The sequence below is a fragment of the Microtus pennsylvanicus genome, chromosome 1, assembly GCF_037038515.1.
Source record: "Microtus pennsylvanicus isolate mMicPen1 chromosome 1, mMicPen1.hap1, whole genome shotgun sequence".
Lineage (NCBI taxonomy): Eukaryota > Metazoa > Chordata > Mammalia > Rodentia > Cricetidae > Microtus > Microtus pennsylvanicus.
Genome location: NC_134579.1, coordinates 197954733 through 197971827, shown reverse-complemented (window position 1 = coordinate 197971827; position 17095 = coordinate 197954733). Strand labels below are relative to the sequence as shown.

The window sequence follows — 17095 nt, the reverse complement described above, 5'->3', positions numbered from 1 at the left end:
ATTGTTGGCTTTGAGGCACTTTGCAGGCACTGAACATGTCCTTAAGTCATCTGAAATCACTGCTCATCCCCAACAACAGATAGAGAGAAGCTGCTTGTAGCTGTGTAGGTGAAAAGGCTGTTAGCATATGAGCCTGATAACAGATGGGCCTGACTGGTTGTATTCAGAAATTTTAGACTTCTTAGGAGGCAAAAATTGTATCATTTAAGGGAGCCCTATTCTATGTAAGAAGCGAACAAGACTGGAAAGGGATGTTAGATTTCAATGTTTGTCCAGGTCAGTTTCATGTTGTACAAATTAAAAGAAAAATTAAATAACTGTTAAGCTTGAGGGCTGGAAAGATGGTTCAATGGGTAGAGTACTGGGTGCAGAAGCACGAGGACCCGGCTTCAGATCCTCAGGCACCTATATACACGCAAAGCCAGGTGTGGCTGAGCACATCTGCAGCCCCAGGGCCAGGAAGGAGAAATGAAGATCTTGGGGGGCTTGCTACCAGTCAGGCTAGCCAGTGAGTGAGTTCCTGGTGTAGAAAGAGTCCCTGTCCCAAAATATACAGTGGCGCCCGGAAGGGAGACACTGGTACCATAAACACACGTGCATACAGGACACACAGCCACATACAATGAGAAGAAGGGATCTTGAAGTGTGTTCTGCCTCATGAGGAGATGAGTCCTAGTCTAGTCTAGAAAGTGACCAACTGAAAGAAGCATGCGCCAGCCTCTATATACGCCCAACCTGGCCTATATTCACAGATTGTACCATGAACCTAGGTACCATTGTCACTTGAAAGCCTTTGAAATGCTTGGATAACAACAAAAAAGGAAAGATAGATATTTTCTCAGCTTTAGGTGTTCAAAGACAGTGTTTGTGTTGAGCCATCTTGCACTTCATCAGATGATGATTTATTTATTGATCCAACAAAATTAACACACACACAGGCAGACGCAGACCCACAAGACACCAGCACACACAGAGATATGGAGACATGTGCTTGTGCACACACACTTACACAGGATGAACTGGGGGGGGGCACAGGGCAGTGGTTGAGATCTTACTTTGCAACGGCAAGGCCTTGAGTAATATTCCCAACACCACAGAAATAAATGGATGGATAAGTTAATAAGCAAAGCACATGACATTTGTCTTGTCATCCTAATGGCAGGAACTCTGCAAGGATAATAAAGACTGTTTATCTTTGCTAATGAAGAAGTCTCTTGAGTCTATGCCCAAGTGAGCTTCCTGAATACCACTCAGTGAACAGCTATGAGGCCAGAATCTTGGCATAGATTTTCTTGAAAGTTCACACATATTTCTTTGACTACTATAGGCTCTTCTTGGATGTGGCTATTGTTATTTTTATTACCCATTATCAGCAATCTTTTTTGGAGTAAAAAATCTTCTAAAACTAGAAGTGGATAGCGAATTTATTTCATGCTGGTTTCTTCTAAACAATGAGTGATTTCACTAGCTTGAGGAGCAAGACTGGAGACTGGAGAAACTGCGCGATAAAACCATGTATATATTGTGGCTTTGGAGTATAGGCTTGAACTTTGACTAGGATGGGGTTGTGTTTATGTTCTGTGACTTCAGAATACTGGCTTATTTGGAAATACTGAATCTACCCCAGTGTGGTCCGATTCAGGATTCCCTGGGAGCTGTGTAACTTTCTGTCATCTGCGCGCGTGCCCCATCCTTCCTGCGGCGTCTATTTTAGTTTCTCTCCAGGTGAGCTATTGCTCGCTTTCTCTTGGAACTGCTCCCATAAATGAGACAGTAATTTGATTTCTGGACCTCAGGACCGGCATTGCTCTGGCAAGACAAGTGGAATGTGCAGGTTATATTTGTAATCAGCTGTCGATAAGGCTTCACTGCTGTGACCAGCTGTTGGGGGAAACAAGATAGCATGCTCGGAATGGTCTGGAAACCCATCCTACTGAATTCTTTTCAAGATGGGTTGATGGCTCTTACGAATAAGTCACCCATCTAGGTGGTAGTGTCTGTTCCTCAGCAGAAATTGATGTAGCTAAGATTTAATGGCTTTGGTGAAGCACAACCTACGTCTTTATTGTGTTCAGCCAATTACAGTAATCAATGGCGGTTATTCCAGAATGATCTCAATGCTTGCTTGCATGTGATTTTTAACGTCCTTGTATTGTGTGGTCAATTGTTCCCATGTGCCTATCGAGGTTGGAAATAAACTCTTTCATCTCCCTCTGTGACTTTAATCTCTCTATGCTTGAACATTCATTTTGTCCCAATCATAAAATTTAATCCAGTTACCAAATACTTTTGTTACTCTGTCACACGGTACCAGAAAAGACGTATTTCTAGTCTCTAGTTGAATTTTGTATCGTTAGGTTACAGAGAGTTTCCAGCTTCCCATTGAAATGCTCTTCTCTTTGTGTTTTCCTTAGGTGAAGTCTGTGAGTTTTGTCAAAGACAATGATAATCAGATCTACTGGAAAGATTAAGTGAATTGATTTGATTGGAACCTTCTCTCAACAGTCAGCCAATAGGTAAGTGAATGTACACACTTTCTGTGGTTTCACTCCAGTTACCAAAGTGTGATGTTAAGTGGGGGTTAGGTGAGATTTTGACAGGAATAGTTCGAAGCTCTCAAAATCAGTGCTAGGCCTTGGGGCTGTGACTTCAGTGAATGTCTTTGTAAATCTGTCCTGCAGCTTTAAGAATTATTTCAGGTTTAAAATTGTGTGTTTGATTGTGTTTGGTGTATGCATATGTCTCTCTCTCTCTCTCTCTCTCTCTCTCTCTCTCTCTCTCTCTCTCTGTGTGTGTGTGTGTGTGAGAGAGAGAGAGAGAGAGAGAGTGATGTGGGGGATGTGTGCATATGTATAATGTGTGTGTGTGGTATATGTGCATGGGTGATGTGTGTGTGTAGGGTATATGTGCATATGTATATGTGGTGGTGTGCATGTGTATGCAGATACACAGGCCTGTGTATAAAAAACCTAGGTGAGGATGTCAATATATTCTGCTCTATGCCTCCCTGCCTTAATCATTTGAGAGGGGCCTCTCACTGACTAGACTTGGAGCCAGCAAGCTCCTGAAGCCCTCCTTGCTCTTCCTCTTCAACACTAGAGTTATAAGCAAATATAAGGCTATGCCTGACTTTTTACCTGGGTGTTATGATCTGAATGTAGACTCTCACGCTTACTGAGCAAGTACTCTTACCCACTGAGTCATTTCTGTTGTCTTTGTTCTCTGATTTGGCTTGAACAATAGAAAAATTTACCATTTGAAATTGCTCCTTTTATCAATCATTCTGTTATATTGCATTGCATTATGTTAGATGCAGAGGATTGAACCCGCGCCCCTTGCACATGCTAACTCCAGATTCTACTAAACCCCTTTTATTTTATTGGTAATTTTCTTGTAATCTTGGATCAATATGTGAATATCCTGTTTTGCTTTGGGGAAAATCTGTGTGTAAGTGTGTGTGTGTGTGTGTGTGTGTGTGTGGTGTGTGCGTATGTATAACTACATCTTACTGTACTTACATCTAAGATACAATGAACTTTTAAGGAAACCCCACATCTTGCCATATTAAGCCATTCTGCTGCCATGGAAATTTCAGTTTGTGTGTGACATGATCAGACATGTAAGTCAGGACTTGCTCAGTTGACCTTCATGTTCTGCTAGATAACACTGGAGGCTCCTGAGACAGAAAATTGAGAACCAGGAGGTGTTTGGGCTGTTCCCAGATCTCTAGGCACTGCCAGAATTTAGTGGGAACAGGACTTTGGCTACTCTTAAAATGTCAGCATAGTAAAGCCTGCTCTCTCAAACAGATTTTTGGCATCAGAAAGTCTAAATGATTCTGATTTTAGGGCTTGGTAATTTTTTTTTAACACAGGCAAACTCATGCTTTAATTAACCCCTTGCATAGTAACAGAGAATTTTGGGGGAAACTGTTTTCCTAATTTAGGTCACAAGATTGGAATTACTGAAGTCTTACATGTTTTCCATGATGCTAAAATTGTGTACCTTGCTATTTAATTTCTCTTCAAATAAACCAGAGCCATTTAAAAATTCAGTGAGTGTTGATGAATAAGGGAAGGAAGTGTCTAATTACTCAGGGAGGAGGTTTCAAACAAAATCAAACACCTATGTTTGTTTAGCTGTGAGTCCCTAAAGGTGCCATTGCTAGGTAATCTCTCGCTGATAATAGTGTCTGGACTGGCTACCAGCAGCTGCCTTATCTGAGGTGATTTGCCTTGAGGCCTCAGCCTTAGATCTTGCTTTCTTTGTGTAGCCTCTGGACATTCAGAAGAGGAGAAACTTTGGATCTAAAAACTGCAGGAATCTTTTTCCTCCTGCCTTGTAAGGTTCAGTATTCAAAACACATTTGTGACTACCAGTTCTCATTGTTATGCACACATAGGCCATTTGGGGACAGTTTTGGATACTTAAAGAGATATCAGGCAATCAGATGAAACTCTCATCAGGAAGAGAGATGTTTAAAAAGTTTCAAAAGCAAAGCTTGATTGTGTTTAGTAGTTACTGTGTATGTCAGAAGATGAAAATTAATACCCCAAACCATCAACTTCAATATTACTCACAGGCTTGGCTCTTATTCTTCCTCCCAGTGTGTGCACCACAGTGCTCACATTCAGTTTCAACTTGTGAAATGTAATGTCAGCTACATAGAAGAGACTGAAAGTGGACATAGCCTTGCTGCTTGAGCCCTGGGCCTCTTGGACATTAGCTCCTTGAAAATACTTTCTGTTTTGTGTTACTTAAGTGTGTTACTTAATCCATAGCATTCTCCAAAGATAAAACATATGGTTGACCAGAAGTAGGAGCCAGTGACTATTAGTAGGAGCCAGTGACTATTGATGATCATGAAGACAGTAGTTAGTGCTAACAGTTGAACAGGAACTGTTTGGACTGTATAGGAACTACATTCTGTCCACTCCATGCCTGGTGGTTCTTTAGCCTACCAGCAGGGACCTACCTCACAGAGATGGCCTGTTTTCTCAGTTCATCCAGATGCTGTTTGAGGAAGGGTTTCCTGCTCTACGTTTTTCTTGTAATGTGGACAGAAAATATGGTCAGTGACTTCTCATAGACTTTAGTGGTAAATTTGACCATGTCCTCTCACCCAAGGGATTTTCCTCTAAATAATAAAATATTCACCGTCACAAATTTGTGGCATATAGAAAGATACTTCAAAGAAGGAAATTCTGCAGCCATTAGAATATTCATTTTATGGTACTTCCTGTCAAGAATAAGAAATGTGAATTATTTTGTCTTTATAATAATGTTGGTTTTTATACACTGCTGTTTTCCTTCAAGGTGGTAATGCTTTTGACCAATCTTAACATTATATGTCTAGCTAAAACCTGGGTTGGTAACCGTTGGCTCTGATCTATGATCAGGTGGAAGTGTCATTCATTGAATGGGTAGATTTATTTAGGAATTTGATAAGTGCTGTCTTTGCATTAGAGGGAAGAGAAAACATTTTAGTCTTTATTGAGCAAGCTGTATAACTCAAGGTCCTAGCTGTAATTTCACGGTCATTTTAAACTAAGAATTAAGAATCCATATTTATTGGGAATATTAGATTTCAAAGTAGTAGTTCGCTTGCCCAGAATTATATAACTACTACAGTTATTAATATTTAGAATCATAAATTGTTGAAGTCTTATATTAAGATGTATAAAATGCCTATTTCTGATGTCTGTCAAAATTGCTATATTTTGTGATTTTTTTCAGACCCATTGTTCAACCTTCCATAGCTCCCTTCTCTTCTGATATACCCATATATGTTTTCTTATTCTCCTTCTGATTTCTAAAAATTCAGAAAATAAAAGAAAACACTTTCTTGTATTTGGACACTTTTCAGCTGCTCGGATGGCATCCATCAAACCTGCTGGGCTTACTGTGGCTTCTCCTGTCGTAGGCAATTAGCTCCTGTCTTGTCGGGGTATAGCCAATGAACTGTTTCCTTTTGTAACAGGGCAGTTTTGTAGATTTTCATGTGCATGGAAGCCATTTCATTGTAAATCCCTTCTTTTTTATTATAACTGAAGAGGGTATCATACATGTTTGAGTATTGACAAGAGAAACTAGAACATTGGCTGTTAAGAAAATCACTCAGTACATGACTTCCAGTGACCTGACTTTGTTCTTTTTGGTTTTTCGAGACAGGGTTTCTCTGTGGCTTTGGAGCCTGTCCTGGAACTAGCTCTGTAGACCAGGCTGGTCTTGAAACTCACAGAGATCCGCCTGCCTCTGCCTCCCGAGTGCTGGGATTAAAGGCGTGCGCCACCATCGCCGGGCAGCCGGACTTTGTTTCATCATTATAATAGATCCATATAGGTCTTGCCTTTGTGAAACTGAGGTTCTGTGTGCCTTGTTTCTGTGTGTGTTAGCACCCAGTGTCATAGTTCATCATTTGCAAACAGTGTTCACTCGTGTTATCGCCTGGGCGAAAACAGCTCCGTATGCTTTAGTTTGTGTGCGAGGGAATGAAGGCTATGGCTGGAGAGCTGGGTGCTACAGATAGTGGCTTAGGCAAAGCCACAGCCCCAGGGAATTAATCACAGAGACAGAACACAACCCTGATTTACATAATGTCAGCTGGCATGTCACAGTCACCGTGAGGGCATGGGTCTAGTTGACGGACATTATCCAAATATTGGAGCTTTGCAGATATGGTCACTACATTCTGTTTAGTCTGATTCATATAAGGAAAGAGAAGCCATATTGAAATTATGAGAATTATCAGATTTTAGGGATTCTCCAGCCAGCCCAGAAGATCAGGATACCAACCTGGCATCCGAATGTGCAGTTTTCAGACCCCTGACAAATGCAATCTAATGAAAGACACTGTAAGGTTTACCCAGTCATTCTCCCCAACCTGAGACTCTCTACCTGCTTCAAAATGAGTTCTTGGATCCAGGCTTCTTGGTCAGTTTCAGCGCTTCTTATAAATTCTTAAAGTGGATAATGGACCAAACCACCTCCACAAAGCTTCTCATTTTATGTTTGAACATAATGCCACGGTGATTTCTTATCCATGAATTCCCAAATGATAAGTTAACTTTCCCTGTTGTACTATCTGCTCTGTCTGTTGTTGACACTAAAGATTGCTGAACTTTGCTGATGTCATAGTCTGGTGAACATCTTCATTTTAGAGTTACCGGTCTTTCTGTTTTATTTTATCTGGTCTCAGAATCCACTCAGCCCTTCTATTCCTCTCATGTAACTTCTTAACCTTTTTTCTTGTGTATGTGTGTGTGTGTGTGCGCGCGCACGCGCGTGCAGACTTGGTAGCATGCACACACATGCCTTGTGGTGAAGTAATTTATGTGAATTGTGTGTTTATTGTGCTGTGTATCTAAAGGCCCCACTTGAGAGCAACAGTAGATCTTTGTTTTAACAATATTTTTCTCAGCCTGGGAGAAAATAAAAAGGCTCGAGCAAAATAGTTGACATCCCATAACTACTTGTTGAATTTCATTAAAATATTTGTGAATTTCCTTTCAAACTTCAAGTTAGATTCTGAGAAATTGATACATAGAGAATGACTCCGTGACATTAGTGATATGGATCAGTAGGTCTGAATCTTACTAAATATCTGCAACAGAGTCAGTAAGGACAAATTTCCAAGCTTTTAGTGCCCTTTTTAATGTTTTCATTTGGAACTTTATTATAAAAAGGTAGCAAATAAGAAAAATCATGCACCAAGACAAACCGAAACCCAAAGACTATATATTTAAGTATATATGAATATATTCTATAGTGAAGTATAAAATTCATGAGAAGTTCCATAACTTCCATTGGGAATGACTGCTCTGTGGAACTCCACCCTGGGTTTTCTCTTTTCTTGAGTTATGCTGTCTTTGGGTCTAGTACCTTCTTGAAATGTAAAATACAAATGCTCAGTGTAAAACAAATACCATGACAACAAAAACAATTACCTGTGAAAAGACTCATGAGACGAAATGACATGGGACCAGTGGTTTAGGGGTAAAAAGCCGAGCCAAGATGGCCCTGTGGCACTGGCACTGACTGCAGAGTGAAGGCCTAGATGCTTCCTGGAGCCCCGGGTGGGGAGGTGCTGAGTGTTTTTGAGTAGAGGGCCCTTTAGGAGGCTCCTGTGAGTTGTGTTCCCTGGTAGGAGCACAGCAGGGTAGGGTAAGAGGGTGAAGCAGTCACTAGGGACTTAGGGCGTGCTCACATTAAGTCACTCAAGGGCTGTCACCTAGTTGCATTGCCCTTGCTGTCTCCTCCCACACTCGTATCACAGACAAAGGCCCTGCCTAGCTGTCTTAAGTGGATGTTTGCTTCCTAGGCTCAGGGATGTCTTTCTCACTTGCCTTTCCTCCTCAGTTCCTCACACCCCAGGTTTTGATTGCCCGGGCTTCTGTGGCGCCCTTCAGCCCTACTTACTTCCTTTAGGTTCTCTTTACACTAATACAGGTTACCACCCCTGGTAACTGTTGCTGTATCCTGTATGTCCCAAGGCGCTGTGCCCAGGATTGTCCTTCACTGAAAAAGGTGCCAGCTGTACCTAGTGGGCCTTGTCATCTGACTTCTTTGTGAAGTGGGGGTAGAGCAGTTGTTGGGGACCTGAGTTGGAATAACTGGGCAGTACAAAGGACTGACAGGGCACAGACAATTGGAAGAAAAGTATATCGGATGCAGTGAGGGAATCCTGATTGGATGGAGACTCCCCCCCCGCCCCCCAGTGCCTCACTCACGCTGTGTGTTTTCCAAAGTGCTCATTTTCTGGAGATGGGAGCGGGAGGCTTTGAACCACAAGTTAAAATAATGACGTTTCACATAAAAGGAAAGTGAAAAGAGATGCCAGGTTGGGTAGTGGCATGATCAACTTGATTTTATGTATTTGAGATAATAACAGACAAAATGCCGTGTATTTTATTCTTTTCGTTTTTCATGAGGCTTCATCTTTAAAAGTAAGAACGCACAGGAAAAGTTGCGTCTTCTTCCTCTTCTTGCTGTTCTTTCAGCTCATTAAGTATTCCCAAAGATTTAGGAGGGGTTCAGGTTTTTTTTTCATCCCTAACCCTTGCCAAGTTTCCCCAAGAATTCACCTCCATGGGAACATGTTACTTTTCAGTATTCCCATGAGCCTGAGTGTCTGTTTCAGCAAGACAGACAGGGGCAGAGCTGCCTTTTCCTTCTGAGGAGCATGACCCGTGCCCTTCATGACTTGCTGGAGTGGCACAACGAAGGGACAGTTTGACCCTCACAGCCCTAGGTGGTGCACAGACGCATACTTTTCTTTTTCTGTGACATATGTCACTTGACAGTCTGGTTCAGGGAAATGGGGGGGGGGAGTATTAAGCACCAAAATAAAGACAAATATACCAGGTACTTGAATGAATTTATTCTTTCAGTTGGTGATGTATTTAACACCCAGAAAAGCTTAGGTTTTTAAGTTTGATGATAGCAATGAGTTGACTGGTTTGGTATAATCCACTGCTCTTCCTGTCCATAGAGGTGTGTTTTCAGCTCAGAAGAGCTATTCTGGATGAAGTTAGTTTACGAGCATCCTATGATCCTGTAACTGCCATTACCTTTGTCATTACTCTGTGTAGTAATGATGAAAGCGAACATGTGGTAAGTGCAGGGCAGCGAGTGTATGTTAGATCTCAAGTCATGAAAGATTTCCATTAACAGAGTGATTTGTGCGCAAATAAATAATTCATGGCTTGCTTCTGTCATCATCTTTAAGTGGAAATTTGGAGAACACCAGTCATCACAACCGCCAACACTGCTGGCTTGAGCCCTCATCCCCCCCCCCCCCCCCCCCTTTTTGTAGAACTTGAGCTTTTTTGGCTACTTGTGAAAACTTTAGTTTTGTTAAATTCAGGGAATGTCTATTTGATGCAGTTCTGCCACGTGCAGGTTAGTGTCCGGGAAATAAAGAGGAGAATGGAGTTAGGAGTAGTATTTACCCGACTTGAATATAGGGAAGCTTGTAGCCGTGAGTCAGGAATGTCGAAAGAGAATGCTCTGTGACATCCGTGCTCTCATGGGTGTCCCGGGTTGGGGGAAGGGAGCCTCGAGGATCAGATAGGATTTCCTAAGGATGACTTTAAACAAAGGGAAAATTATGTCAAATGGGAGGAATTGTGCCCACCTGTAGCAAGGCGTGGGATGGATATTATTGTTTTAAACACGGAATAGGGAGGAAGCGGCGTATTTAAGACAGAGCATTGATGAATGGGGAGAAGATGTGAAAGGAGAGACGTGGAGGCCAGCTAAAGAGTAGAGAGAGCCTTTCAGTAATTATAACCTATGCTTTGCTTTAGAGAGAACTGGAGGAATCTTACCACACTTTTAAGCTAAGGAGACACACAACTGGCTTATGGGGAGGATCTAATTAAGTCTTATTTAATGACAACATTGAAGAGAAAAATCCGAAGAACTGGAGGGAGATAAGCCACGAGGCTACTAGTTCTCTCTGAGTGCTGAGCTCAGATGGTGTAGGAACACAAGTAAAAAGACAATTCCGAGAGATCACAGTAAGTAAATTATCTGTTTGCAGGATATTTTCTTTGAGGGCTTTGAGGGCTTTGAAGGCTGAGACAATTCAGTGTCTTTAGTAACTGTCAGGGAACCAATCCAAATTACAGAATACCAGCTAAGCTCCATATGTTATCCTGGGTTTTGAAATATGTATTGTGTAATATGAGAATTATTCTACCTAAAATAGATGAATATTATTTGGGGATTTTACATATGGACTCCGTTCCCTAAAATTCAGAGCGGCTTCTTTAAGTGCAATGGTGGGAGCTGAGCAAGGGTCGTGAGAATAATGTCAATTCTGTACCAGAAAGGTGGGAAATGTGGCGGGAACCAGATGCACAACTTGGAGTTGAAACTCAAATCCAGTACTTGGAAGTGCTTTAGTTACGTGTCTATTTTTTATGTTTGTCTCAAGTATTTAAAAGAAGCCAATGAAAAGGAAACATGATTTATTTTGGCTTACAATCACAGAGGCTTCAGTCCATGGCCACTTGGCTACATCACTTTGAGGCTATGATGGAACAAAACTGCTTACCATATGGTGACTCGGAAGCAGAGGCTAGGGACAAGATACCTTTTTAAAGCCCAGCCTTCAGTTGCCTTCTTCTCCTAACCAGGCCTCTCTGCTCCTACCTCCCAAATGCCATTACATTATGAATCCATTACTGGGTCTGTTTGTTAGAGCAATGCCCTCATGATCCAATCCCATGATGTTTAGATGCCTCAGCTGGGGACTCCAGGGGGATGCTGTGTTTGTAGACTGTACCGAGCTGTCGGAAATGCAGTTGAAAATAAGACAGGAAAGCGTGAGAAAGCCGAGGGAGGAGGAGCTTGCTAGAGAGAAGAGCTCCTCCTGGGAGTTACATCCTGAGCTGAGGGCCCTGTTTTCTTGGTGGGGAGCAGGGGCTATGCTAAGTGTGTGAAGGTTCAGGGTGTAGTCAATGCCTGGATCCAAGAAAGGGCCAGTGGGTGCCGCCATGGATCCCAAACAACCATGACAAAGTTTCAGTGTAGAAGTGGGGGTAAGTATGTTTGGAAAGTTGTTGAAATGAGGGCAAAAGCATTTTGAAAGTTATTTCTTGTCTTGAAGATGTAATCAAGCACATCCGCGAGCAGGACCGAGCTTTTTCTCGGTGGTTTCTCCTTGTTGGGTAAAGTTTATATAAACCCCGGGTAGATCTTTGTGTTCTGGCTGGTCTTAGAGGCATCGCTTGAGAATGTGTTTGTCCTGCGAAGTCTCTGCCGATTTCAAAATACTGCCGAAAGTGTTGGATTTCCTGCTACCAGCTCCCCACCCCCTCCTTGCATCCTCCTCAGTTCCTCCTTCCCACGTGATCCCTTGGGCACCCTGCTGACGATGCCTAGTGCACTATACACCCTTGGCTTAGGTCAGGGAAGTCCTCGGGCTCTCCTTGGCCCATGGCCCACGTAGAAGGAGATTTCTGCGGAGAACAATCTAGGGAAGTGGGTGTGGGAGGACACACACAGACGCGGTCGCACACACGCGCATGCGCACACCTACTAGTTCTTTTCCTGTTCTCAGGGATACTAATGGACAGATGACTAGACAAACCACACAGTCACATACAAGGGCACATTGTGTCATATCCTGAAGAAGGAGAGGGTTGTGGTGTGGAATTCAAGCAACAAGTAAGAGGGATAGAATTTATATTTTGTTTGGTTTTTCCTGTCTGTATATTTTAAAAGAAATTATTCTGAGCAACTGGCGCAACAAAGAAATTTTCATGCAACTACCCATATTATTAAAATTATGTGGATGTATTCAACTTGTACTGATATAACCTTCGATTTTGAAGAAATAGGAAGAGTACTTAAAGAAAAGGCAGGATGGAGAAAAAAGCATGAGCTCTGCAATGCACAAGTGCACAAAGAATATGAACACGTCTGTAATCATGTGTCCACTTACTGATGGAGCCTTTAATCACTGAACATTTTCTGAGTTCCCTTTTTCTCCAGGCTAATGACTAGGAAATGCAACTGAGTTGGGCAGAGACTTGCAAACTTTTAAACAAAGTGTCTTATGGGGAAAAAAGCCAATATAAGCAGGCCTCCCAAGATTATAGGAAGAGAGTTTGTCTGAAAGTCCATTTATAAGGTGACTATTAGGTACTTATTCCCTCTGTGATTTGTTTCCTGCTTCTTTGGGCCCCATATTTTGTTGAGCCTGTGAGAACTCTAACTAGGTCTCAGAAGAACAGCAGTGGAACCTGCTAGGCTTCTGAAGAGATCCTGGTGACCCAGCCTTCACTCCTGCAGCCTTGGGACTCTCTTCTTGGTGAATACAGTGGACAAGGTGCCTCCCAGGGTACTGGCTTCCCGCTGAGGTCTTAGCTGAAGCCCCCTGGGCAGAAGGGGCCCCTGTGCTTGTCTGTGTGCCCACAGATTGCGTTCTTTCTCCATTTCTGGAAGCATCAGTAAAGATGCTATAACCAATGGCAGAGCTCAGAGCTGAGGACCCGCGTGCACTGGAGACTTAAATCCAGACTCCTAGAGTTTAGTTGCGTTTTTAGTATCCTGCCCCTGTCTCACACTCATCATTTTGCGGTTTTCTTTTGTGAATGACAAGTTTGGGTCTTGCAGGATTTGTTATTTTTATTTAGCTTGTTTTTGTTACATGAGGAAACAAGGCCCTCATTTCCTTTTCCTTACTTGTTCTGTAGCACAGATAAGTGAATGTTTGGTTATATGTAGCAGGCTGGCAGGTTCATCTCTGTTTCAAATAATCAGAAATTTAGATTTAACCAAGAGGCTAGGGGCCTTTGCTCTTAATCCTTAGTTCTTTTGTTTCTGAAGCAAATAAAAATGTGTTTCATGATATAAGGACAAGTGGCAATAATTTTCATTATGCTAAGGCTAAACATAGAGTCTTATTTTGAGTGAATATTAACATATGTTTTTTTACAGTGACTAAGATATTTTAATTTATTATGAATTTTGAAGTATATTAGTATTTTAAAAACACACTGATATAGAATTGGAAGGTTTCCTTTTTAACTATGGTGAAATATTAATGTGAATTTTGAATTCTAGAAAGAAAAAGATAATTTCATTTTATATGATTTTTCTACATATTATACATTTGCACCTCCATTATCTTTTCAAACTCCGTATCTTCTTGCATCTACGTATATGACTTTGGAGAAAAGAGAGAAACTAGTCCGATATACACATCTAGATCCTTCATTCATTCAGGATAGGGATTGGTCAGCTACTTTTGCTTTTCATTTTGCAAGAGACACCAGTGTAACTGAGTTGTCCGGGGCCTAAACAACACATGGAAATGGATGGGTGGAGATGGAGAGAACTTTGCTATCTGATCTAGAAATGTAGGAAATTATCAGCCAACTGCAGAATTCTCTTTGAACACTTGCATGTCAATGGATGTAGCATTGTGGAATATCTAGAAACATAAGTGTGCTTAATTAATTAATTAGTTTGCTTATTTAGGGTTTTGTGGGGGAGAAGTAGGGTTTCGTGTAGCTTAGGGAAGCTTTGAAGCTCATGGTGTAGCCAAGGATGGCCCTGAACTCCATATGGTCCTGCCTCCACTAACCAGGTGCTGGGGTGACCGGTATGTTGTGAGCTGAACCTCTTCCAGAGGACAGACACCAGACTTAAAGTGCTTTGGTTACTTAACTTAACAACTTTTCTCTGAGTATCCTGCAAGTAGCTACACAAAGTCTGGGGGCCAACTTTTGATTCCTAAGTTCCTTGAATATATATGTAGCAGTGAAGAGAGTCTTCTAAGAATTAAAAAATAAATGACATTTTTAGGAAGCCAAATTCAGACATTGAAAAGACATTTCTAAATCAAATACACAAAACCAAACTTGTTTTTTTTTTTTTTTTTTTTTTTGAGGAAGCTTTATTTTCAAGAACCATTCTACCCTGTGCAACGTGGAGGGTACAAGCTCCATTCTTTCACGCTTCCCCTTAGAATTCAGAAATGAACTAGTATGCAAAGAGAACCTTAAAATACATCTAAAGGGGGCTGGAGAGATGGCTAGCCAGTCAAGAGTGCTTCCTGCACTTCCAGAGAACCTGAGTTCAGATACAGCCCAGACTTGATAACTCACAACTGCTTTTCACTACAGCTTCCGCAATGCATTGCTCTCTTCGGGCTTCCTTAGGAAGTGTGCAAGTTCGCACGCACATGCACACACATGCACATACATACACACATCATGCACACATGCACAGAAGTGAAAAATTTTAAATATATATATGTATGTATGTATGTATGTATGTATGTATTTGTGTATTTGAGCCAATCATGGTAACATATTCTTTTAATCCTAATACTTGGGAGATAGAGACAGGCATCTCTGTGAGTTCAAGGCCAGCATGGACTACATAGTAATTTCCAAACAATTTAGGGAGAAACAGTGAGACTTTGTCTCAAAAACAAAATAAAACTACACACACACACACACGTATGTTGTATGTGTATATATGTATGATATATATCATACATATATATGTGATATATATGTGATATATATATGCGATATATGATATATAATATATAAGTATCATATATATGTGATATACGATATATATGATACTTATATATGAAATATATGTGATATATATGTGATATATGATATATATATATGATACTTATCGAAATTATAATAACTCATTATATCTGCTTTACTCATGATATATTTTACGTGCACAGATGTGAATCATTTTAGAAATCTGATGAAAAATTTAAATTGAAAAAAATTAATTCAATTTAAGCTTGGCATCGGGAGTTATTCTTCAGAACAGATGCAAATAGCTAATACTTTTTACAGAACACATTTTCAATTCTTTTAAACTAATGATAACATTATTAGTGAAGCCTTTTCTTAAGATGTCTAAGAGAATTGAATCTGAAAGTGTTCTGTAAAATTTCAATAATGACCATAATTAGATACACTTAGAATTATTTATTTAATTATATAAAATAATATAAGGAGATATAGAATTTATGTGTTTGATTTTCTAGCATAGGAACCCTTCACATAACATAACAACACACACACACACACACACACTCACTCGCACAAAGTGGGTTTCATTATATATCTTTAAAATCTCTAAAATTCCTTCTGTGTTTGAGACAAGAAAGTCAAATTCCTTTTACCAAACATTAATACATATTATTGTGAGTTAGTCCCTCAATCTAGATGACTAAGAAACTTCTTTCCCCCAGCCTTTGAAATAGAAAAGAGACAATTGTATTCAAAATATTCACTGTGTTCATTAAGTTGTTAAAATGCTTGATCCAAGATTTGTCCTTAGAGTTTATGTAATGGACAATGGCCAGAAATATAAAGTGATGCTTTTGGAAGCCTGCTATGTCCTCCTTTGCCTTCGTTACTGGTGTTCACCCCACTAGACTCTCATTGTAATAAGTCTGAGAAGGGCACACGTATGGGTCTGAAGGTGATGGAGAGGAGCCGTGCCGGAAGAGAGATGGAACGAAGATGAAAGAGGGGCTCAGCTAAGTCTTCATTTTGCCTGTAAGTAATTTTATCAGACTCTGGCTACAGACTTCATCCATCCTTACTCTTCGGACACATTCCCACTTGAGGATCAGCTGTGATTTAGTTTTTAGCTAGAAAGCAGAGGTGGCCCAGAGGGACAATGGGGGGACATGTGTGTTGCCTCCTTAGTTCCTTTGCCTGGAGGGACAATGGAAGAGACATGTGTGTTGCCTCCTTAGTTCCTCTGCCTGGAGCCGAGTGAACATGCCACACGAGGAAAATCCTGGGTGGAACTCATTTTCTGACAGTGGTGGAAAAGGAGAAAGGATTGCAAGCCAAGCTTAGGTTGGGTCTTAAAAATTTATAACTTGGGAGAAAGTCCTAGCTGCCAGAATTTGTTGGGCATCAAGTGTAAGAGTTCAAGTGAAGGCTCCCCAACATTTTTTAAAAAATTTAATCAGTGATGAAATCTTTGTCTATAAAAACCATTAAGTTGCTAAGGATTTATTCTTAGTTGTTCAAGTTGGAGATTTGTTGGGGGTAATTTTCTGGCTTCTTTTTTATTGTTTTAAACAGCAGTTAAATCTTCATCAGCTAAAGAATTTGAACTATCCTGTTAATGTATTTTACATGGGTCAGCTTTACAAGCTTGTTTACTTTTCATTGTCTGAAGCTTTCGATTTGGAGCAGAAAGCCTCTTTTTAGGTTTTGTGTGGGGAGTGCTTTTTCTGTTTCTGAACATAAGAAGATACATATGCCAAGGTTCTCACTTTGTCTATTCCCAGTGACCTAAAAGATTTAAAATAGATCCAGAAATGCAGCTCAGTGAGCAGTCTGGAAACCTTGGTCCCATCCTTGGCACCCTATAAGCCAATCATGGTGGCCCATACACTCAGAAGTTCAAGGTCATCCTCTGTCACATAGTGAGTTTGAAGCCAGTCTGAGATACAGAAAGCCCTGTCTCAACATGGGGCTATGGGATGATGGCTCAATGAATGAATAAAAGCCATGCACTTTAGCCTATGTCTGTGATCCCGGCACTCCCATGAAGAAATGGGAGACAGGAAGGAGGATTC

The 17095-nt window shown here is 40.9% G+C and overlaps 1 protein-coding gene across 8 annotated transcripts in view; it reads left to right on the top strand.

Moving 5' to 3' along the window:
• Hivep2 (HIVEP zinc finger 2) overlaps window positions 1-17095 on the top strand; it is a 190924-nt gene that overhangs the window by 107619 nt on the left and 66210 nt on the right. For all 8 annotated transcript variants that reach the window (XM_075948648.1, XM_075948624.1, XM_075948597.1 and 5 more), the window contains one exon: window positions 2415-2516. The gene's annotated coding sequence lies outside the window, so the exon portion shown is untranslated. The remainder of the gene's footprint in view (window positions 1-2414; window positions 2517-17095) is intronic.